The sequence below is a fragment of the Scyliorhinus torazame genome, chromosome 19 (assembly GCF_047496885.1).
Source record: "Scyliorhinus torazame isolate Kashiwa2021f chromosome 19, sScyTor2.1, whole genome shotgun sequence".
Lineage (NCBI taxonomy): Eukaryota > Metazoa > Chordata > Chondrichthyes > Carcharhiniformes > Scyliorhinidae > Scyliorhinus > Scyliorhinus torazame.
Genome location: NC_092725.1, coordinates 13,107,326 through 13,134,096, shown reverse-complemented (window position 1 = coordinate 13,134,096; position 26,771 = coordinate 13,107,326). Strand labels below are relative to the sequence as shown.

Here is a 26,771-nt window from a genome sequence, read left to right as displayed (position 1 = left end):
TACACAGGGGCTGTTATTCTCTATAATATACACGGGGGCTGTTATTCTCTATAATATACACAGGGACTGTTATTCCCTATAATATACACAAGGACTGTTATTCTCTACAATATACACAGAGCTGTTATTCTCTATAATATACACAGAGACTGTTATTCTCTATAATATACACAGGGCTGTTATTCTCTATAATATACACAGAGACTGTTATTCTCTATAATATACACAGGGCTGTTATTCTCTATAATATACACAGCGACTGTTATTCTCTATAATATACACAGGGGCTGTTATTCTTTATAATATACACAGGGTCTGTTAATCTCTATAATATAAACAGGGACAGTTATTCTCTATAATATACACAGGGACTGTTATTCCCTATAATATACACAGCGACTGTTATTCTCTATAATATACACAGAGGCTGTTATTCCCTATAATATACACAGGTGCTGTTATTCCATATAATATACACAGGCACTGTTATTCTCTATAATATACACAGGGACTGTTATTACCTATAATATACACAGGGACTGTTATTCTCTATAATATACACAGGGGCTGTTGTTCTCTATAATATACACAGGGACTGTTATTCACTATAATATACACAGAGACTGTTATTCTCCAGATGATACACAGGGGCTGTTATGCTCTATAATATACACAGAGATTGTTATTCTCTATAATATACACAGGGACTGTTATTCTCTATAATAGACACAGGGACTGTTATTCTCTATAATATACACAGGGACTGTTGATCTCTATAATATACACAGGGACAGTTATTCTCTATAATATACACAGGGACTGTTATTCCCTATAATATACACAGCAACTGTTATTCTCTATAATATACACAGGGGCTGGTATTCCCTATAATATACACAGGGGCTGTTATTCTCTATAATATACACAGGGGCTGTTATTCTCTATAATATACACAGGGACTGTTATTCCCTATAATATACACAGGGACAGTTATTCTCTATAATATACACAGGGACTGTTATTCCCTATAATATACACAGCGACTGTGATTCTCTATAATATGCACAGGGACTGTTATTCCCTATAATATACACAGTGACTGTTATTCTCTATAATATACACAGAGACTGTTATTCGCTATAATATACACAGGGACTGTAATTCTCTATAATATACACAGGGGATGATATTCTCTGTAATATACACATGGGATGTTATTCCCTATAATATACACAGGGGTTGTTATTCTCTATACTATACACAGGGCTGTTATTCTCTATAATATGCACAGGGGATGCTATTCTCTGTAATATACACAGGGGCTGTTATTCCCTATAATATACACAGAGGCTGTTATTCTCTATACTCTACACAGAGGCTGTTATTCTCTATAATATACACAGAGGCTGTTATTCACTATACTCTACACAAGGGATGCTATTCTCTGTAATATACACAGGGGCTGTTATTCCCTATAATATACACAGAGGCTGTTATTCTCTATAATATACACAGGGGCTGTTATTCTCTATAATATACACAGGGACTGTTATTCCCTATAATATACACAGGGACTGTTATTCTCTACAATATACACAGAGCTGTTATTCTCTATAATATACACAGAGACTGTTCTTCTCTATAATATACACAGGGACTGTTATTCTCTATAATGTACACAGGGGATGTTATTCTCTGTAATATACACAGGGGATGTTATTCCCTATAATATACACAGGGGTTGTTATTCTCTATACTATACACATGGCTGTTATTCTCTATAATATACACAGAGACTGTAATTCTCTATAATATACACAGGGTCTGCTATTCTCTATAATATACACAGGGGATGCAATTCTCTGTAATATACACAGGGGCTGTTATTCCCTATAACATACACAGAGACTGTTATTCTCTATAATATACAAAGGGACTGTTAATCTCTATAATATACACAGGGACAGTTATTCTCTATAATATACACAGGGACTGTTATTCCATATAATATACTCAGGGGCTATTATTCCCTATAATAAACACAGGGACTGTTATTCCCTATAATATACACAGGGACTGTTATTCTCTATAATATACACAGAGACTGTTATTCTCTATAATATACACAGGGACTGTAATTCTCTATAATATACACAGGGGATGTTATTCTCTGTAATATACACCTGGGATGTTATTCCCTATAATATACACAGGGGTTGTTATTCTCTATATTATACACAGGGCTGTTATTCTCTATAATATACACAGGGGGTGCTATTCTCTGTAATATACACAGGGGCTGTTATTCCCTATAATATACACAGAGGCTGTTATTCTCTGTACTCTACACAGGGGCTGTTATTCTCTATAATATACACAGAGGCTGTTATTCTCTATACTCTACACAAGGGATGTTATTCTCTATAATATACACAGGGGCTGTTATTCCCTATAATATACACAGAGGCTGTTATTCCATATAATATACACAGGTACTGTTATTCTCTATAATATACACAGGGACTGTTTTGCTCTATAATATACACAGGGACTGTTATTCTCTATAATATACACAGGGACTGTTGATCTCTATAATATACACAGGGACAGTTATTCTCTATAATATACACAGGGCCTGTTATTCCCTATAATATACACAGCGACTGTTATTCTCTATAATATACACAGGGGCTGTTATTCCCTATAATATACACAGGGGCTGTTATTCTCTATAATATACACAGGGGCTGTTATTCTCTATAATATACACAGGGACTGTTATTCCCTATATTATACACAGGGACTGTTATTCTCTATAATATACACAGGGACTGTTATTCTCTATAATATACACCGGGGCTGTTATTCCCTATAAAATACACAAGGGCTTTTATTCCATATAATATACACAGGGGCTGTTATTCTCTATAATGTACAGAGGGGATGTTATTCTCTGTAATATACACAGGGGCTGTTATTCCCTATAATATACACAGGGGTTGTTATTCTCTATAATATACACAGAGACTGTTATTCTCTATAATATACACAGGGGCTGTTATTCTCTATAATATACACAGGGACTGTTATTCTCTATAATATACACCGGGGCTGTTATTCCCTATAAAATACACAAGGGCTTTTATTCCATATAATATACACAGGGGCTGTTATTCTCTATAATGTACAGAGGGGATGTTATTCTCTGTAATATACACAGGGGATGTTATTTTCTGTAATATACACAGGGGCTGTTATTCCCTATAATATACACAGGGGTTGTTATTCTCTATAATATACACAGAGACTGTTATTCTCTATAATATACACAGCGACTGTTATTCTCTATAATATACACAGGGACTGTTATGCTCTATAATATACACAGGGACTGGTGTTCTCTATAATATACACAGGGGCTGTTATGCTCTATAATATAAACAGAGACTGTTATTCTCTATAATATACACAGGGACTGTTATTCCCTATAATATAGACAGGGACTGTTATTCCCTATAATATACACAGGGTCTGTTTATCTCTATAATATACACAGGGACTGTTATTCGCTATAATATACACAGAGATTGTTATTCTCTATAATATACACAGGGACTGTTATTCTCTATAATATATACAGGGACTGTTATTCTCTATAATATATACCGGGGCAGTTATTATCTGTAATATACACAGGGGATGTTATTCCCTATAATATACACAGGGGTTGTTATTCTCTATACTATACACAGGGCTGTTATTCTCTATAATATACACAGAGACTGTTATTCTCTATAATATACACAGGGACTGTTATTCTCTATAATGTGCACAGGGGATGTTATTCTCTGTAATATACACAGGGGATGTTATTCCCTATATTATACACAGGGGTTGTTATTCTCTATACTATACACATGGCTGTTATTCTCTATAATATACACAGAGACTGTAATTCTCTATAATGTACACAGGGTCTGTTATTCTCTATAAAATACACAGGGGATGCTATTCTCTGTAATATACACAGGGGCTGTTATTCTCTATAATATACAAAGGGACTGTTAATCTCTATAATATCCACAGGGACAGTTATTCTCTATAATATACACAGGGACTGTTATTCCATCTAATATACTCAGGGGCTTTTATTCCCTATAATATTCACAGGGACTGTTATTCTCTATAATATACACAGGGACTGTTATTCCCTATAATATACACAGTGACTGTTATTCTCTATAATATACACAGAGACTGTTATTCTCTATTATATACACAGGGACTGTAATTCTCTATAATATACACAGGGGATGTTATTCTCTGTAATATACACATGGGATGTTATTCCCTATAATATACACAGGGGTTGTTATTCTCTATACTATACACAGGGCTGTTATTCTCTATAATATACACAGGGGATGCTATTCTCTGTAATATACACAGGGGCTGTTATTCCCTATAATATACACAGAGGCTATTATTCTCTATACTCTACACAGGGGCTGTTATTCTCTATAATATACACAGAGGCTGTTATTCTCTATACTCTACACAAGGGATGTTATTCTCTATAATATACACGGGGGCTGTTATTCTCTATAATATACACAGGGACTGTTATTCCCTATAATATACACAAGGACTGTTATTCTCTACAATATACACAGAGCTGTTATTCTCTATAATATACACAGAGACTGTTATTCTCTATAATATACACAGGGCTGTTATTCTCTATAATATACACAGAGACTGTTATTCTCTATAATATACACAGGGCTGTTATTCTCTATAATATACACAGCGACTGTTATTCTCTATAATATACACAGGGGCTGTTATTCTTTATAATATACACAGGGTCTGTTAATCTCTATAATATACACAGGGACAGTTATTCTCTATAATATACACAGGGACTGTTATTCCCTATAATATACACAGCGACTGTTATTCTCTATAATATACACAGAGGCTGTTATTCCCTATAATATACACAGGTGCTGTTATTCCATATAATATACACAGGTACTGTTATTCTCTATAATATACACAGGGACTGTTATTACCTATAATATACACAGGGACTGTTATTCTCTATAATATACACAGGAGCTGTTGTTCTCTATAATATACACAGGGACTGTAATTCACTATAATATACACAGAGACTGTTATTCTCCAGACGATACACAGGGGCTGTTATGCTCTATAATATACACAGAGATTGTTATTCTCTATAATATACACAGGGACTGTTATTCTCTATAATAGACACAGGGACTGTTATTCTCTATAATATACACAGGGACTGTTGATCTCTATAATATACACAGGGACAGTTATTCTCTATAATATACACAGGGACTGTTATTCCCTATAATATACACAGCGACTGTTATTCTCTATAATATACACAGGGGCTGGTATTCCCTATAATATACACAGGGGCTGTTATTCTCTATAATATACACAGGGGCTGTTATTCTCTATAATATACACAGGGACTGTTATTCCCTATAATATACACAGGGACTGTTATTCTCTATAATATACACAGGGACTGTTATTCTCTATAGTATACACCGGGGCTGTTATTCCCTATAAAATACACAAGGGCTTTTATTCCATATAATATACACAGGGGCTGTTATTCTCGTAATGTACACAGGGGCTGTTATTCTCTGTAATATACACAGGGGCTGTTATTCCCTATAATATACACAGGGGTTGTTATTCTCTATAATATACACAGATACTGTTATTCTCTATAATATACAGAGGGGCTGTTATTCTCTATAATATACACAGGGACTGTTATTCTCTATAATATACACAGGGACTGTTTATCTCTATACCATACACAGGGACTGTTATGCTCTATAATATACACAGGGGCTGGTGTTCTCTATAATATACACAGGGGCTGTTATTCACTATAATATACACAGACTGTTATTCTGTTTACGATACACAGGGGCTGTTATGCTCTATAATATAAACAGAGACTTTTATTCCTTATAATATACACAGGGACTGTTATTCAATATAATATACACAGAGACTGTTATTCTCTTTCCGATACATAGGGGATGCTATACTCTATAATATACACAGAGACTGTTATTCTCTATAAGATACATAGGGGATGCTATTCTCTATAATATACACAAGGGCTGTAATTCACTATAATATGCACAGGGACTGGTATTTACTATAATATACACAGAGACTGTTATTCTCTATAAGATACACAGGGGCTACTATGCTCGATAATATACACAGGGGCTATTATTCTCTATAAGGTACACAGGGGATGCTATTCTCTATAATATACACAGGGGCTGTTATTCTCTATAATATACACAGGGGCTGTTATTCCCTATAATATACACAGAGGCTGTTATTCCATATAATATACACAGGTACTGTTATTCTCTATAATATACACAGGGACTGTTTTGCTCTATAATATACACAGGGACTGTTATTCTCTATAATATACACTGGGACTGTTGATCTCTATAATATACACAGGGACATTTATTCTCTATAATATACACAGGGCCTGTTATTCCCTATAATATACACAGCGACTGTTATTCTCTATAATATACACAGGGGCTGTTATTCCCTATAATATACACAGGGGCTGTTATTCTCTATAATATACACAGGGGCTGTTATTCTCTATAATATACACAGGGACTGTTATTCCCTATATTATACACAGGGACTGTTATTCTCTATAATATACACAGGGACTGTTATTCACTATAATATACACCGGGGCTGTTATTCCCTATAAAATACACAAGGGCTTTTATTCCATATAATATACACAGGGGCTGTTATTCTCTATAATGTACAGAGGGGATGTTATTCTCTGTAATATACACAGGGGCTGTTATTCCCTATAATATACACAGGGGTTGTTATTCTCTATAATATACACAGAGACTGTTATTCTCTATAATATACACAGGGGCTGTTATTCCCTATAATATACACAGGGACTGTTATTCTCTATAATATACACCGGGGCTGTTATTCCCTATAAAATACACAAGGGCTTTTATTCCATATAATATACACAGGGGCTGTTATTCTCTATAATGTACACAGGGGATGTTATTCTCTGTAATATACACAGGGGATGTTATTCTCTGTAATATACACAGGGGCTGTTATTCCCTATAATATACACAGGGGTTGTTATTCTCTATAATATACACAGAGACTGTTATTCTCTATAATATACACAGCGACTGTTATTCTCTATAATATACACAGGGACTGTTATGCTCTATAATATACACAGGGACTGGTGTTCTCTATAATATACACAGGGGCTGTTATTCACTATAATATACACAGACTGTTATTCTGTTTACTATACACAGGGGCTGTTATGCTCTATAATATAAACAGAGACTGTTATTCTCTATAATATACACAGGGACTGTTATTCACTATAATATACACAGAGACTGTTATTCTCTTTCCGATACACAGGGGATGCTATACTCTATAATATACACAGAGACTGTTATTCTCTATAATATACACAGGGACTGTTATTCCCTATAATATAGACAGGGACTGTTATTCCCTATAATATACACAGGGTCTGTTTATCTCTATAATATACACAGGGACTGTTATTCGCTATAATATACACAGAGATTGTTATTCTCTATAATATACACAGGGACTGTTATTCTCTATAATATATACAGGGACTGTTATTCTCTATAATATACACCGGGGCAGTTATTATCTGTAATATTCACAGGGGATGTTATTCCCTATAATATACACAGGGGTTGTTATTCTCTATACTATACACAGGGCTGTTATTCTCTATAATATACACAGAGACTGTTATTCTCTATAATATACACCGGGACTGTTATTCTCTATAATGTACACAGGGGATGTTATTCTCTGTAATATACACAGGGGATGTTATTCCCTATATTATACACAGGGGTTGTTATTCTCTATACTATACACATGGCTGTTATTCTCTATAATATACACAGAGACTGTAATTCTCTATAATATACACAGGGTCTGTTATTCTCTATAATATACACAGGGGATGCTATTCTCTGTAATATACACAGGGGATGTTTTTCCCTATAACATACACAGAGACTGTTATTCTCTATAATATACAAAGGGACTGTTAATCTCTATAATATCCACAGGGACAGTTATTCTCTATAATATACACAGGGACTGTTATTCCATCTAATATACTCAGGGGCTTTTATTCCCTATAATATTCGCAGGGACTGTTATTCTCTATAATATACACAGGGACTGTTATTCCCTATAATATACACAGTGACTGTTATTCTCTATAATATACACAGAGACTGTTATTCTCTATTATATACACAGGGACTGTAATTCTCTATAATATACACAGGGGATGTTATTCTCTGTAATATACACATGGGATGTTATTCCCTATAATATACACAGCGGTTGTTATTCTCTATACTATACACAGGGCTGTTATTCTCTATAATATACACAGGGGATGCTATTCTCTGTAATATACACAGGGGCTGTTATTCCCTATAATATACACAGAGGCTGTTATTCTCTATACTCTACACAGGGGCTGTTATTCTCTATAATATACACAGAGGCTGTTATTCTCTATACTCTACACAAGGGATGTTATTCTCTATAATATACACGGGGGCTGTTATTCTCTATAATATACACAGGGACTGTTATTCCCTATAATATACACAAGGACTGTTATTCTCTACAATATACACAGAGCTGTTATTCTCTATAATATACACAGAGACTGTTATTCTCTATAATATACACAGGGCTGTTATTCTCTATAATATACACAGAGACTGTTATTCTCTATAATATACACAGGGCTGTTATTCTCTATAATATACACAGCGACTGTTATTCTCTATAATATACACAGGGGCTGTTATTCTTTATAATATACATAGGGTCTGTTAATCTCTATAATATAAACAGGGACAGTTATTCTCTATAATATACACAGGGACTGTTATTCCCTATAATATACACAGCGACTGTTATTCTCTATAATATACACAGAGGCTGTTATTCCCTATAATATACACAGGTGCTGTTATTCCATATAATATACACAGGCACTGTTATTCTCTATAATATACACAGGGACTGTTATTAACTATAATATACACAGGGACTGTTATTCTCTATAATATACACAGGGGCTGTTGTTCTCTATAATATACACAGGGACTGTTATTCACTATAATATACACAGAGACTGTTATTCTCCAGACGATACACAGGGGCTGTTATGCTCTATAATATACACAGAGATTGTTATTCTCTATAATATACACAGGGACTGTTATTCTCTATAATAGACACAGGGACTGTTATTCTCTATAATATACACAGGGACTGTTGATCTCTATAATATACACAGGGACAGTTATTCTCTATAATATACACAGGGACTGTTATTCCCTATAATATACACAGCAACTGTTATTCTCTATAATATACACAGGGGCTGGTATTCCCTATAATATACACAGGGGCTGTTATTCTCTATAATATACACAGGGGCTGTTATTCTCTATAATATACACAGGGACTGTTATTCCCTATAATATACACAGGGACAGTTATTCTCTATAATATACACAGGTGCTGTTATTCCATATAATATACACAGGTACTGTTATTCTCTATAATATACACAGGGACTGTTATTACCTATAATATACACAGGGACTGTTATTCTCTATAATATACACAGGAGCTGTTGTTCTCTATAATATACACAGGGACTGTAATTCACTATAATATACACAGAGACTGTTATTCTCCAGACGATACACAGGGGCTGTTATGCTCTATAATATACACAGAGATTGTTATTCTCTATAATATACACAGGGACTGTTATTCTCTATAATAGACACAGGGACTGTTATTCTCTATAATATACACAGGGACTGTTATTCCCTATAATATACACAGGGACTGTTATTCTCTATAATATACACAGGGACTGTTATTCTCTATAGTATACACCGGGGCTGTTATTCCCTATAAAATACACAAGGGCTTTTATTCCATATAATATACACAGGGGCTGTTATTCTCGTAATGTACACAGGGGCTGTTATTCTCTGTAATATACACAGGGGCTGTTATTCCCTATAATATACACAGGGGTTGTTATTCTCTATAATATACACAGATACTGTTATTCTCTATAATATACAGAGGGGCTGTTATTCTCTATAATATACACAGGGACTGTTATTCTCTATAATATACACAGGGACTGTTTATCTCTATACCATACACAGGGACTGTTATGCTCTATAATATACACAGGGGCTGGTGTTCTCTATAATATACACAGGGGCTGTTATTCACTATAATATACACAGACTGTTATTCTGTTTACGATACACAGGGGCTGTTATGCTCTATAATATAAACAGAGACTTTTATTCCTTATAATATACAAAGGGACTGTTATTCACTATAATATACACAGAGACTGTTATTCTGTTTCCGATACATAGGGGATGCTATACTCTATAATATACACAGAGACTGTTATTCTCTATAAGATACATAGGGGATGCTATTCTCTATAATATACACAAGGGCTGTAATTCACTATAATATGCACAGGGACTGGTATTTACTATAATATACACAGAGACTGTTATTCTCTATAAGATACACAGGGGCTACTATGCTCGATAATATACACAGGGGCTATTATTCTCTATAAGGTACACAGGGGATGCTATTCTCTATAATATACACAGGGGCTGTTATTCTCTATAATATACACAGGGGCTGTTATTCCCTATAATATACACAGAGGCTGTTATTCCATATAATATACACAGGTACTGTTATTCTCTATAATATACACAGGGACTGTTTTGCTCTATAATATACACAGGGACTGTTATTCTCTATAATATACACTGGGACTGTTGATCTCTATAATATACACAGGGGCATTTATTCTCTATAATATACACAGGGCCTGTTATTCCCTATAATATACACAGCGACTGTTATTCTCTATAATATACACAGGGGCTGTTATTCCCTATAATATACACAGGGGCTGTTATTCTCTATAATATACACAGGGGCTGTTATTCTCTATAATATACACAGGGACTGTTATTCCCTATATTATACACAGGGACTGTTATTCTCTATAATATACACAGGGACTGTTATTCACTATAATATACACCGGGGCTGTTATTCCCTATAAAATACACAAGGGCTTTTATTCCATATAATATACACAGGGGCTGTTATTCTCTATAATGTACAGAGGGGATGTTATTCTCTGTAATATACACAGGGGCTGTTATTCCCTATAATATACACAGGGGTTGTTATTCTCTATAATATACACAGAGACTGTTATTCTCTATAATATACACAGGGGCTGTTATTCCCTATAATATACACAGGGACTGTTATTCTCTATAATATACACCGGGGCTGTTATTCCCTATAAAATACACAAGGGCTTTTATTCCATATCATATACACAGGGGCTGTTATTCTCTATAATGTACACAGGGGATGTTATTCTCTGTAATATACACAGGGGATGTTATTCTCTGTAATATACACAGGGGCTGTTATTCCCTATAATATACACAGGGGTTGTTATTCTCTATAATATACACAGAGACTGTTATTCTCTATAATATACACAGCGACTGTTATTCTCTATAATATACACAGGGACTGTTATGCTCTATAATATACACAGGGACTGTTATTCCATCTAATATAAACAGGGGCTTTTATTCCCTATAATATTCACAGGGACTGTTATTCTCTATAATATACACAGGGACTGTTATTCCCTATAATATACACAGTGACTGTTATTCTCTATAATATACACAGAGACTGTTATTCTCTATTATATACACAGGGACTGTAATTCTCTATAATATACACAGGGGATGTTATTCTCTGTAATATACACATGGGATGTTATTCCCTATAATATACACAGGGGTTGTTATTCTCTATACTATACACAGGGCTGTTATTCTCTATAATATACACAGGGGATGCTATTCTCTGTAATATACACAGGGGCTGTTATTCCCTATAATATACACAGAGGCTATTATTCTCTATACTCTACACAGGGGCTGTTATTCTCTATAATATACACAGAGGCTGTTATTTTCTATACTCTACACAAGGGATGTTATTCTCTATAATATACACGGGGGCTGTTATTCTCTATAATATACACAGGGACTGTTATTCCCTATAATATACACAATGACTGTTATTCTCTACAATATACACAGAGCTGTTATTCTCTATAATATACACAGAGACTGTTATTCTCTATAATATACACAGGGCTGTTATTCTCTATAATATACACAGAGACTGTTATTCTCTATAATATACACAGGGCTGTTATTCTCTATAATATACACAGCGACTGTTATTCTCTATAATATACACAGGGGCTGTTATTCTTTATAATATACACAGGGTCTGTTAATCTCTATAATATACACAGGGACAGTTATTCTCTATAATATACACAGGGACTGTTATTCCCTATAATATACACAGCGACTGTTATTCTCTATAATATACACAGAGGCTGTTATTCCCTATAATATACACAGGTGCTGTTATTCCATATAATATACACAGGTACTGTTATTCTCTATAATATACACAGGGACTGTTATTACCTATAATATACACAGGGACTGTTATTCTCTATAATATACACAGGAGCTGTTGTTCTCTATAATATACACAGGGACTGTAATTCACTATAATATACACAGAGACTGTTATTCTCCAGACGATACACAGGGGCTGTTATGCTCTATAATATACACAGAGATTGTTATTCTCTATAATATACACAGGGACTGTTATTCTCTATAATAGACACAGGGACTGTTATTCTCTATAATATACACAGGGACTGTTGATCTCTATAATATACACAGGGACAGTTTTTCTCTATAATATACACAGGGACTGTTATTCCCTATAATATACACAGCGACTGTTATTCTCTATAATATACACAGGGGCTGGTATTCCCTATAATATACACAGGGGCTGTTATTCTCTATAATATACACAGGGGCTGTTATTCTCTATAATATACACAGGGACTGTTATTCCCTATAATATACACAGGGACTGTTATTCTCTATAATATACACAGGGACTGTTATTCTCTATAGTATACACCGGGGCTGTTATTCCCTATAAAATACACAAGGGCTTTTATTCCATATAATATACACAGGGGCTGTTATTCTCGTAATGTACACAGGGGCTGTTATTCTCTGTAATATACACAGGGGCTGTTATTCCCGATAGTATACACAGGGGTTGTTATTCTCTATAATATACACAGATACTGTTATTCTCTATAATATACAGAGGGGCTGTTATTCTCTATAATATACACAGGGACTGTTATTCTCTATAATATACACAGGGACTGTTTATCTCTATACCATACACAGGGACTGTTATGCTCTATAATATACACAGGGGCTGGTGTTCTCTATAATATACACAGGGGCTGTTATTCACTATAATATACACAGACTTTTATTCTGTTTACGATACACAGGGGCTGTTATGCTCTATAATATAAACAGAGACTTTTATTCCTTATAATATACACAGGGACTGTTATTCACTATAATAGACACAGAGACTGTTATTCTCTTTCCGATACATAGGGGATGCTATACTCTATAATATACACAGAGACTGTTATTCTCTATAAGATACATAGGGGATGCTATTCTCTATAATATACACAAGGGCTGTAATTCACTATAATATGCACAGGGACTGGTATTTACTATAATATACACAGAGACTGTTATTCTCTATAAGATACACAGGGGCTACTATGCTCGATAATATACACAGGGGCTATTATTCTCTATAAGGTACACAGGGGATGCTATTCTCTATAATATACACAGGGGCTGTTATTCTCTATAATATACACAGGGGCTGTTATTCTGTATAATATACACAGAGACTGTTATTCTCTATAATATACACAGAGGCTGTTATTCTCTATACTCTACACAGGGGCTGTTATTCTCTATAATATACACAGGGGCTGTTATCCTCTATAATATACACAGGGACTGTTAGTCCGTATAATATATACAGGGACTGTTATTCTCTATACTATACACAGGGGCTGTTATTCTCTATAATATACACAGAGACTGTTATTCTCTAAAAGATACACAGGGGCTGTTATGCTCTATCATATACACAGGGACTGTTATTCTCTATAATATACACAGGGATGTTATTCTCTATAATATACACAGGGGCTGTTATTCTCTATAATATACACAGGGGCTGTTATTCACTATAATATACACAGGGACAGTTATTCACTTATATATACCAGAGACTGTTATTCTCTATAAGATACACAGGGGCTGTTATGCTCTATAATATACACAGGGGCTGTTATTCTCTATAAGATACACAGGGGATGCTATTCTCTATAATATACACAGGGACTGTTATTCTCTATAATATACACAAAGACTGTTATTCTCTTTCTGATACACAGGGGCTGTTATTCTCTATAATAATCACAGGGACTGTTATTCACTATAATATACACAGGGACTGTTATTCCCTATAATATACACAGGGACTGTTATGCTCTATAATATTCACAGGGGCTGTTGTTCTCTATAATATACACAGGGACTGTTATTCTCTATAAGATACACAGGGACTGTTATTCCCTATAATATACACAGGGACTGTTATGCTCTATAATATACCCAGGGGCTGTTGTTCTCTATAATATACACAGGGACTGTTATTCACTATAATACACACTGGGACTGTTATTCACTATAATGTACACAGAGACTGTTATTCTCTATACGATACACAGGGCCTGCTGTGCTCTATAATATACCCAGAGACTGTTATACTCTATAATATACACAGGGGCTGTTATTCTCTATAATACACACAGAGACTGTGATTCTCTATAATATACACAGAGACTGTTATTCTCTATAATATACACAGGGGCTGTTATTCTCTATAATATACACAAAGACTGTTATACTCTATACTATACACAGAGGCTGTTATTCTCTATACTCTACACAGGGGCTGTTATTCTCTATAATATACACAGGGGCTGTTATTCTCTATAATATACACAGGGACTGTTATTCCCTTTAATACACACAGGGATTGATATTCTCTATAATATACACAGGGACTGTTATTCTCTATAATATACACAGGGGCTGTTGTTCTCTATAATATACACAGGGACTGTTATTCACTATAATATACACAGAGACTGTTATTCTCCAGACGATACACAGGGGCTGTTATGCTCTATAATATACACAGAGATTGTTATTCTCTATAATATACACAGGGACTGTTATTCTCTATAATAGAAACAGGGACTGTTATTCTCTATAATATACACAGGGACTGTTGATCTCTATAATATACACAGGGACAGTTATTCTCCATAATATACACAGGGACTGTTATTCCCTATAATATACACAGCGACTGTTATTCTCTATAATATACACAGGGGCTGGTATTCCCTATAATATACACAGGGGCTGTTATTCTCGATAATATACACAGGGGCTTTTATTCTCTATAATATACACAGGGACTGTTATTCCCTATAATATACACAGGGACTATTATTCTCTATAATATACACAGGGACTGTTATTCTCTATAGTATACACCGGGGCTGTTATTCCCTATAAAATACACAAGGGCTTTTATTCCATATAATATACACAGGGGCTGTTATTCTCGTAATGTACACAGGGGCTGTTATTCTCTGTAATATACACAGGGGCTGTTATTCCCTTTAATATACACAGGGGTTGTTATTCTCTATAATATACACAGGGGCTGTTATTCTCTATAATATACACAGGGACTGTTATTCCCTATAATATACACAGGGACTGTTATTCTCTATAATATACACAGGGACTGTTATTCTCTATAGTATACACCGTGGCTGTTATTCCCTATAAAATACACAAGGGCTTTTATTCCATATAATATACACAGGGGCTGTTATTCTCGTAATGTACACAGGGGCTGTTATTCTCTGTAATATACACAGGGGCTGTTATTCCCTATAATATACACAGGGGTTGTTATTCTCTATAATATACACAGATACTGTTATTCTCTATAATATACAGAGGGGCTGTTATTCTCTATAATATACACAGGGACTGTTATTCTCTATATTATACACAGGGACTGTTTATCTCTATACCATACACAGGGACTGTTATGCTCTATAATATACACAGGGGCTGGTGTTCTCTATAATATACACAGGGGCTGTTATTCACTATAATATACACAGACTGTTATTCTGTTTACGATACACAGGGGCTGTTATGCTCTATAATATAAACAGAGACTTTTATTCCTTATAATATACACAGGGACTGTTATTCACTATAATATACACAGAGACTGTTATTCTCTTTCCGATACATAGGGGATGCTATACTCTATAATATACACAGAGACTGTTATTCTCTATAAGATACATAGGGGATGCTATTCTCTATAATATACACAAGGGCTGTAATTCACTATAATATGCACAGGGACTGGTATTTACTATAATATACACAGAGACTGTTATTCTCTATAAGATACACAGGGGCTACTATGCTCGATAATATACACAGGGGCTATTATTCTCTATAAGATACACAGGGGATGCTATTCTCTATAATATACACAGGGGCTGTTATTCTCTATAATATACACAGGGGCTGTTATTCTGTATAATATACACAGAGACTGTTATTCTCTATAATATACACAGAGGCTGTTATTCTCTATACTCTACACAGGGGCTGTTATTCTCTATAATATACACAGGGGCTGTTATCCTCTATAATATACACAGGGACTGTTATTCCGTATAATATATACAGGGACTGTTATTCTCTATACTATACACAGGGGCTTCTATTCTCTATAATATACACAGAGACTGTTATTCTCTAAAAGATACACAGGGGCTGTTATGCTCTATCATATACACAGGGACTATTATTCTCTATAATATACACAGGGACTGTTATTCTCTATAATATACACAGGGGCTGTTATTCTCTATAATATACACAGGGGCTGTTATTCACTATAATATACACAGGGACAGTTATTCACTTATATATACCAGAGACTGTTATTCTCTATAAGATACACAGGGGCTGTTATGCTCTATAATATACACAGGGGCTGTTATTCTCTATAAGATACACAGGGGATGCTATTCTCTATAATATACACAGGGACTGTTATTCTCTATAATATACACAAAGACTGTTATTCTCTTTCCGATACACAGGGGCTGTTATTCTTTATAATAATCACAGGGACTGTTATTCACTATAATATACACAGGGACTGTTATTCCCTATAATATACACAGGGACTGTTATGCTCTATAATATACACAGGGGCTGTTGTTCTCTATAATATACACAGGGACTGTTATTCTCTATAAGATACACAGGGACTGTTATTCCCTATAATATACACAGGGACTGTTATGCTCTATAATATACCCAGGGGCTGTTGTTCTCTATAATATACACAGGGACTGTTATTCACTATAATACACACTGGGACTGTTATTCACTATAATGTACACAGAGACTGTTATTCTCTATACGATACACAGGGCCTGCTGTGCTCTATAATATACCCAGAGACTGTTATACTCTATAATATACACAGGGGCTGTTATTCTCTATAATACACACAGAGACTGTGATTCTCTATAATATACACAGAGACTGTTATTCTCTATAATATACACAGAGACTGTTATTCTCTATAATATACACAGGGGCTGTTATTCTCTATAATATACACAAAGACTGTTATTCTCTATACTATACACAGAGGCTGTTATTCTCTATACTCTACACAGGGGCTGTTATTCTCTATAATATACACAGGGGCTGTTATTCTCTATAATATACACAGGGACTGTTATTCCCTATAATACACACAGGGATTGATATTCTCTATAATATACAAAGGGACTGTTATTCTCTATAATATACACAGGGGCTGTTGTTCTCTATAATATACACAGGGACTGTTATTCACTATAATATACACAGAGACTGTTATTCTCCAGACGATACACAGGGGCTGTTATGCTCTATAATATACACAGAGATTGTTATTCTCTATAATATACACAGGGACTGTTATTCTCTATAATAGACACAGGGACTGTTATTCTCTATAATATACACAGGGACTGTTGATCTCTATAATATACACAGGGACAGTTATTCTCTATAATATACACAGGGACTGTTATTCCCTATAATATACACAGCGACTGTTATTCTCTATAATATACACAGGGGCTGGTATTCCCTATAATATACACAGGGGCTGTTATTCTCTATAATATACACAGGGGCTGTTATTCTCTATAATATACACAGGGACTGTTATTCCCTATAATATACACAGGGACTATTATTCTCTATAATATACACAGGGACTGTTATTCTCTATAGTATACACCGGGGCTGTTATTCCCTATAAAATAGACAAGGGCTTTTATTCCATATAATATACACAGGGGCTGTTATTCTCGTAATGTACACAGGGGCTGTTATTCTCTGTAATATACACAGGGGCTGTTATTCCCTTTAATATACACAGGGGTTGTTATTCTCTATAATATACACAGATACTGTTATTCTCTATAATATACAGAGGGGCAGTTATTCTCTATAATATACACAGGGACTGTTATTCTCTATAATATACACAGGGACTGTTTATCTCTATACCATACACAGGGACTGTTATGCTCTATAATATACACAGGGGCTGGTGTTCTCTATAATATACACAGGGGCTGTTATTCACTATAATATACACAGACTGTTATTCTGTTTACGATACACAGGGGCTGTTATGCTCTATAATATAAACAGAGACTTTTATTCCTTATAATATACAAAGGGACTGTTATTCACTATAATATACACAGAGACTGTTATTCTCTTTCCGATACATAGGGGATGCTATACTCTATAATATACACAGAGACTGTTATTCTCTATAAGATACACAGGGGATGCTATTCTCTATAATATACACAAAGGCTGTAATTCACTATAATATGCACAGGGACTGGTATTTACTATAATATACACAGAGACTGTTATTCTCTATAAGATACACAGGGGCTACTATGCTCGATAATATACACAGGGGCTATTATTCTCTATAAGATACACAGGGGATGCTATTCTCTATAATATACACAGGGGCTGTTATTCTCTATAATATACACAGGGGCTGTTATTCTGTATAATATACACAGAGACTGTTATTCTCTATAATATACACAGAGGCTGTTATTCTCTATACTCTACACAGGGGCTGTTATTCTCTATAATATACACAGGGGCTGTTATCCTCTATAATATACACAGGGACTGTTATTCCGTATAATATATACAGGGACTGTTATTCTCTATAATATACACAGGGGCTGTTATTCTCTATAATATACACTGAGACTGTTATTCTCTAAAAGATACACAGGGGCTGTTATGCTCTATCATATACACAGGGACTGTTATTCTCTATAATATACACAGGGACTGTTATTCTCTATAATATACACAGGGGCTGTTATTCTCTTTAATATACACAGGGGCTGTTATTCACTATAATATACACAGGGACAGTTATTCACTTATATATACCAGAGACTGTTATTCTCTATAAGATACACAGGGGCTGTTATGCTCTATAATATACACAGGGGCTGTTATTCTCTATAAGATACACAGGGGATGCTATTCTCTATAATATACACAGGGACTGTTATTCTCTATAATATACACAAAGACTGTTATTCTCTTTCCGATACACAGGGGCTGTTATTCTCTATAATAATTACAGGGACTGTTATTCACTATAATATACACAGGGACTGTTATTCCCTATAATATACACAGGGACTGTTATGCTCTATAATATACACAGGGGCTGTTGTTCTCTATAATATACACAGGGACTGTTATTCTCTATAAGATACACAGGGACTGTTATTCCCTATAATATACACAGGGACTGTTATGCTCTATAATATACCCAGGGGCTGTTGTTCTCTATAATATACACAGGGACTGTTATTCACTATAATACACACTGGGACTGTTATTCACTATAATGTACACAGAGACTGTTATTCTCTATACGATACACAGGGCCTGCTGTGCTCTATAATATACCCAGAGACTGTTATACTCTATAATATACACAGGGGCTGTTATTCTCTATAATACATACAGAGACTGTGATTCTCTATAATATACACAGAGACTGTTATTCTCTATAATATACACAGAGACTGTTATTCTCTATAATATACACAGGGGCTGTTATTCTCTATAATATACACAAAGACTGTTATTCTCTATACTATACACAGAGGCTGTTATTCTCTATACTCTACACAGGGGCTGTTATTCTCTATAATATACACAGGGGCTGTTATTCTCTATAATATACACAGGGACTGTTATTCCCTATAATACACACAGGGATTGATATTCTCTATAATATACACAGTGGCTGTTATTCACTATAATATACACAGGGACAGTTATTCACTATAATATACACAGAGACTGTTATTCTCTGTACGATACACAGGGGCTGTTATGCTCTATCATATACACAGGGGATGTTGTTCTCTATAATATACACAGGGACTGTTATTCACTATAATATACACAGAGACTGTTATTCTCTATAATATACACAAAGACTGTTATTCTCTTTCCGATACACAGGGGCTGTTATGCTCGATAATATACACAGGGGCTGTTATTCTTTATAAGATACACAGGGGATGCTATTCTCTATAAGATACACAGGGGATGCTATTCTCTATAATATACACAGGGACTGTTATTCTCTATAATATACACAAAGACTGTTATTCTCTTTAATATACCCAGGGGCTGTTATTCTCTATAATAATCACAGGGACTGTTATTCACTATAATATACACAGGGACTGTTATTCCCTATAATATACACAGGGACTGTTATGCTCTATAATATACACAGGGGCTGTTGTTCTCTATAATATACACAGGGACTGTTATTCTCTATAAGATACACAGGGACTGTTATTCCCTATAATATACACAGGGACTGTTATGCTCTATAATATACCCAGGGGCTGTTGTTCTCTATAATATACACAGGGACTGTTATTCACTATAATACACACTGGGACTGTTAGTCACTATAATGTACACAGAGACTGTTATTCTCTATACGATACACAGGGCCTGCTATGCTCTATAATATACCCAGAGACTGTTATACTCTATAATATACACAGGGGCTGTTATTCTCTATAATACACACAGAGACTGTTATTCTCTATAATATACACAGAGACTGTTATTCTCTATAATATACACAGAGACTGTTATTCTCTATAATATACACAGGGGCTGTTATTCTCTATAATATACATAAAGACTGTTATTCTCTATACTATACACAGAGGCTGTTATTCTCTATACTCTACACAGGGGCTGTTATTCTCTATAATATACACAGGGGCTGTTATTCTCTATAATATACACAGGGACTGTTATTCCCTATAATACACACAGGGACTGTTATTCTCTATAATATACACAGGGGCTGTTATTCACTATAATATACACAGGGACAGTTATTCACTATAATATACACAGAGACTGTTATTCTCTGTACGATACACAGGGGCTGTTATGCTCACTAATATACACAGGGGATGCTATACTCTATAATATACACAAAGACTGTTATTCTCTATAAGATACACAGGGGATGCTATTCTCTATAATATACACAGAGACTGTTATTCTCTAAAAGATACACAGGGGCTGTTATGCTCTATCATATACACAGGGACTGTTATGCTCTATAATATACACAGGGGCTGTTATTCTCTATAATATTCACAGGGGCTGTTATTCACTATAATATACACAGGGACTGTTATTCACTTATATATACCAGAGACTTTTATTCTCTATAAGATACACAGGGGCTGTTATGCTCTATAATATACACAGGGGCTGTTATTCTCTATAAGATACACAGGGGATGCTATTCTCTATAATATACACAGGGACTGTTATTCTCTATAATATACACAAAGACTGTTATTCTCTTTCCGATACACAGGGGCTGTTATGCTCGATAATATACACAGGGGCTGTTATTCTGTATAAGATACACAGGGGATGCTATTCTCTATAATATACACAAAGACTGTTATTCTCTTTAATATACCCAGGGGCTGTTATTCTCTATAATATACACAGGGACTGTTATTCACTATAATATACACAGGGACTGTTATTCCCTATAATATACACAGGGACTGTTATGCTCTATAATATACACAGGGGCTGTTGTTCTCTATAATATACACAGGGACTGTTATTCACTATAATACACACTGGGACTGTTATTCACTATAATGTACACAGAGACTGTTATTCTGTTATTCTCTATACGATACACAGGGCCTGCTATGCTCTATAATATACCCAGAGACTGTTATACTCTATATTATACACAGGGGCTGTTATTCTCTATAATACACACAGAGACTGTTATTCTCTATAATATACATAGAGACTGTTATTCTCTATAATATACACAGAGACTGTTATTCTCTATAATATACACAGGGGCTGTTATTCTCTATAATATACACAAAGACTGTTATTCTCTATACTATACACAGAGGCTGTTATTCTCTATACTCTACACAGGGGCTGTTATTCTCTATAATATACACAGGGACTGTTATTCCCTATAATACACACAGGGACTGTTATTCTCTATAATATACACAGGGGCTGTTATTCACTATAATATACACAGGGACAGTTATTCACTATAATATACACAGAGACTGTTATTCTCTGTACGATACACAGGGGCTGTTATTCTCTATAATATACACAGGGGATGTTGTTCTCTATAATATACACAGGGACTGTTATTCACTATAATATACACAGAGACTGTTATTCTCTTTCCGATACACAGGGGATGCTATGCTCTATAATATACACAGAGACTGTTATTCTCTATAAGATACACAGGGGATGCTATTCTCTATAATATACACAAGGGCTGGTATTCACTATAATATGCACAGGGACTGGTATTTACTATAATATACACAGAGACTGTTATTCTCTATAAGATACACAGGGGCTGTTCTGCTCGATAATATACACAGGGGCTGTTATTCTGTATAAGATACACAGGGGATGCTATTCTCTATAATATACACAGGGCTGTTTTTCACTATAATATACACAGGGGCTGTTATTTCCTATAATATACATGGGCTGTTATTTCATATAATATACATAGGGGCTGTTATTCTCTATAATATACACTGGGACTGTTATTCACTATAATATACACAGAGACAGTTATTCACTATAATATACACAGAGACTGTTATGCTCTGCAAGATACACAGGGGCTGTTATTCTCTATAATATACACAGGGGCTGTTATTCTCTATAATATACACAGAGACTGTTATTCTCTTTAATATACACAGGGGCTGTTAGTCACTATAATATGCACAGGGACTGTTATTCTCTATAATATACACAGGGGCTGTTATTCTCTATAATATACACAGGGGCTGTTATTCTCTATAATATACACAGGGGATGCTATTCTCTATAATATACACAGTGACTGTTATGCTCTATAATATACACAGGGGCTGTTATTCTCTATATGATACAAAGGGGATGCTATTCTCTATAATATACACAGGGCCTGTTATTCACTATAATATACACAGGGACTGTTATTCTCTATAATATACACAGGGGATGCTATTCTCTATAATATACACAGGGGGTGCGATTCTCTATAATATACACAGTGACTGTTATGCTCTATAAAATACACAGGGGCTGTTATTCTCTATATGATACACAGGGGATGCTATTCTCTATAATCTACACAGAGACTTTTATTCTCTATAATATACACAGGGGCTGTTATTCTCTATAATATACACAAGGCCTGTTATTCTCTATATGATACACAGTGACTGTTATGCTCTATAATATACACAGGGTCTGTTATTCTCTATATGATACACAGGGGATGCTATTCTCTATAATACACAGAGGGCTGTTATTCTCTATATGATACACAGGGGCTGTTATTCTCTATAATATACACAGGGGCTGTTATTCACTATAATATACACAGGGACTGTTATTCTCTATAAGATACACAGGGGCTGTTATTCACTATAATATACACAGAGACTGTTTTTCTCTATAATATGCACAGGGACTGTTATTCTCAAAATATACACAGAGACTGTTATTCTCTATAATATACACAGGGGGTGCTATTCTCTATAATATACACAGGGCTGTTATTCACTATACCATACACAGAGACTGTTATTCTCTATATGATACACAGGGGATGCTATTCTCTATAGTCTACACAGAGACTGTTATTCTCTATAATATACACTGGGGCTGTTATTCACTATAATATACACAGGGACTGTTATTCTCTATAATATACACAAGGCCTGTTTTTCTCTATATGATACACAGTGACTGTTATGCTCTATAATATACACAGGGGCTGTTATTCTCTATATGATACACAGGGGATGCTATTCTCTATAATATACAGAGGGCTGTTATTCTCAATATGATACACAGGGGCTGTTATTCTCTATAATATACACAGGGGCTGTTATTCACTATAATATACACAGGGACTGTTATTCTCTATAATATACACAGGGGATGCTATTCTCTATAATATACACAGGGCTGTTATTCACTATAATATACACAGAGACTGTTATTCACTATAATATACACAGGGACTGTTATGCTCTGCAAGATACACAGGGACTGTTATTCTCTATAATATACACAGAGACTGTTATTCTCTATAATATACACAGAGACTGTTATTCTCTATAATATACACAGAGACTGTTATGCTCTGTAAGATACACAGGGACTGTTATTCTCTGTAAGATACACAGGGACTGTTATTCACTATAATATACACAGAGACTGTTATGCTCTGCAAGACACACAGGGACTGTTCTTCTCTATAATATACACAGAGACTGTTATTCTCTATAATATACACAGAGACTGTTATGCTCTGTAATATACACAGGGACTGTTATTCTCTATAATATACACAGAGACTGTTATTCTCTATAATATACACAGAGACTGTTATTCTCTATAATATACACAGGGGCTGGTATGCTCTGTAAGATACACAGGGGCTGTTATTCTCTATAATAGACACAGAGACTGTTATTCTCTATAATATATACAGGGCTGTTATTCTCTATAATATACACAGAGACTGTTATTCTCTATAATATATACAGGGCTGTTATTCTCTATAATATACACAGGGGCTGTTATTCTCTATAATGTACACAGGGGCTGTTATTCTCTATAATATACACAGGGGCTGTTATTCACTATAATATACACAGAGACTGTTATTCTCTATAATATACACAGAGACTGTTATTCACTATAATATACACAGAGACTGTTATTCTCTATAATATACACAGAGGCTGTTATTCTCTATAATATACACAGGGCTGTTATTCACTATAATATACACAGAGACTGTTATTCACTATAATATACACAGAGACTGTTATGCTCTGCAAGATACACAGGGGCTATTATTCACTATAATATACACAGAGACTGTTATTCTCTATAATATACACAGAGACTGTTATTCTCTATAATATACACAGAGACTGTTATTCACTATAATATACATAGAGACTGTTATTCTCTATAATATACACAGAGACTGTTGTTCACTATAATATACACAGAGACTGTTATGCTCTGTAAGATAGACAGGGGCTGTTATTCTCTATAATAGACACAGAGACTGTTATTCTCTATAATATACACAGAGACTGTTATTCTCTATACTCTACACAAGGGTTGTTATGCTCTGTAAGATACACAGGGGCTGTTATTCTCTATAATATATACAGGGGCTGTTGTTCTCTATAATAGACACAGAGACTGTTATTCTCTACAATATACACAGAGACTGTTATTCTCTATACTCTACACAGGGGCTGTTATTCTCTGTAAGATACACAGTGGCTGTTATTCTCTATAATATACACAGGGACTGTTATTCTCTATAATACACACAGGGACTGTTATTCTCTATAATATACACAGGGGCTGTTATGCTCTGTAAGGTACACAGGGGCTGTTATTCTATATAATATACACAGGGACTGTTATGCTCTATAATACACACAGAGACTGTTATTCACTATAATATACACAGGGGCTGTTATTCTCTATAATATACACAGAGACTGTTATTCTCTATAATATACACAGAGACTGTTATTCTCTATAATATACACAGAGACTGTTATTCTCTATAATATACACAGGGGCTGTTATGCTCTGTAAGACACACAGGGGCTGTTATTCACTATAATATACACTAAATGCTGCCCTCGCTCT

General features: G+C 34.7%; 1 protein-coding gene across 1 annotated transcript in view; it reads left to right on the top strand.

The window, feature by feature from the left end:
* The window catches only part of LOC140396627 (uncharacterized), a 368,154-nt gene that overhangs the window by 288,869 nt on the left and 52,514 nt on the right, over positions 1 to 26,771 (top strand). The gene's annotated exons all lie outside the window — the stretch shown is intronic.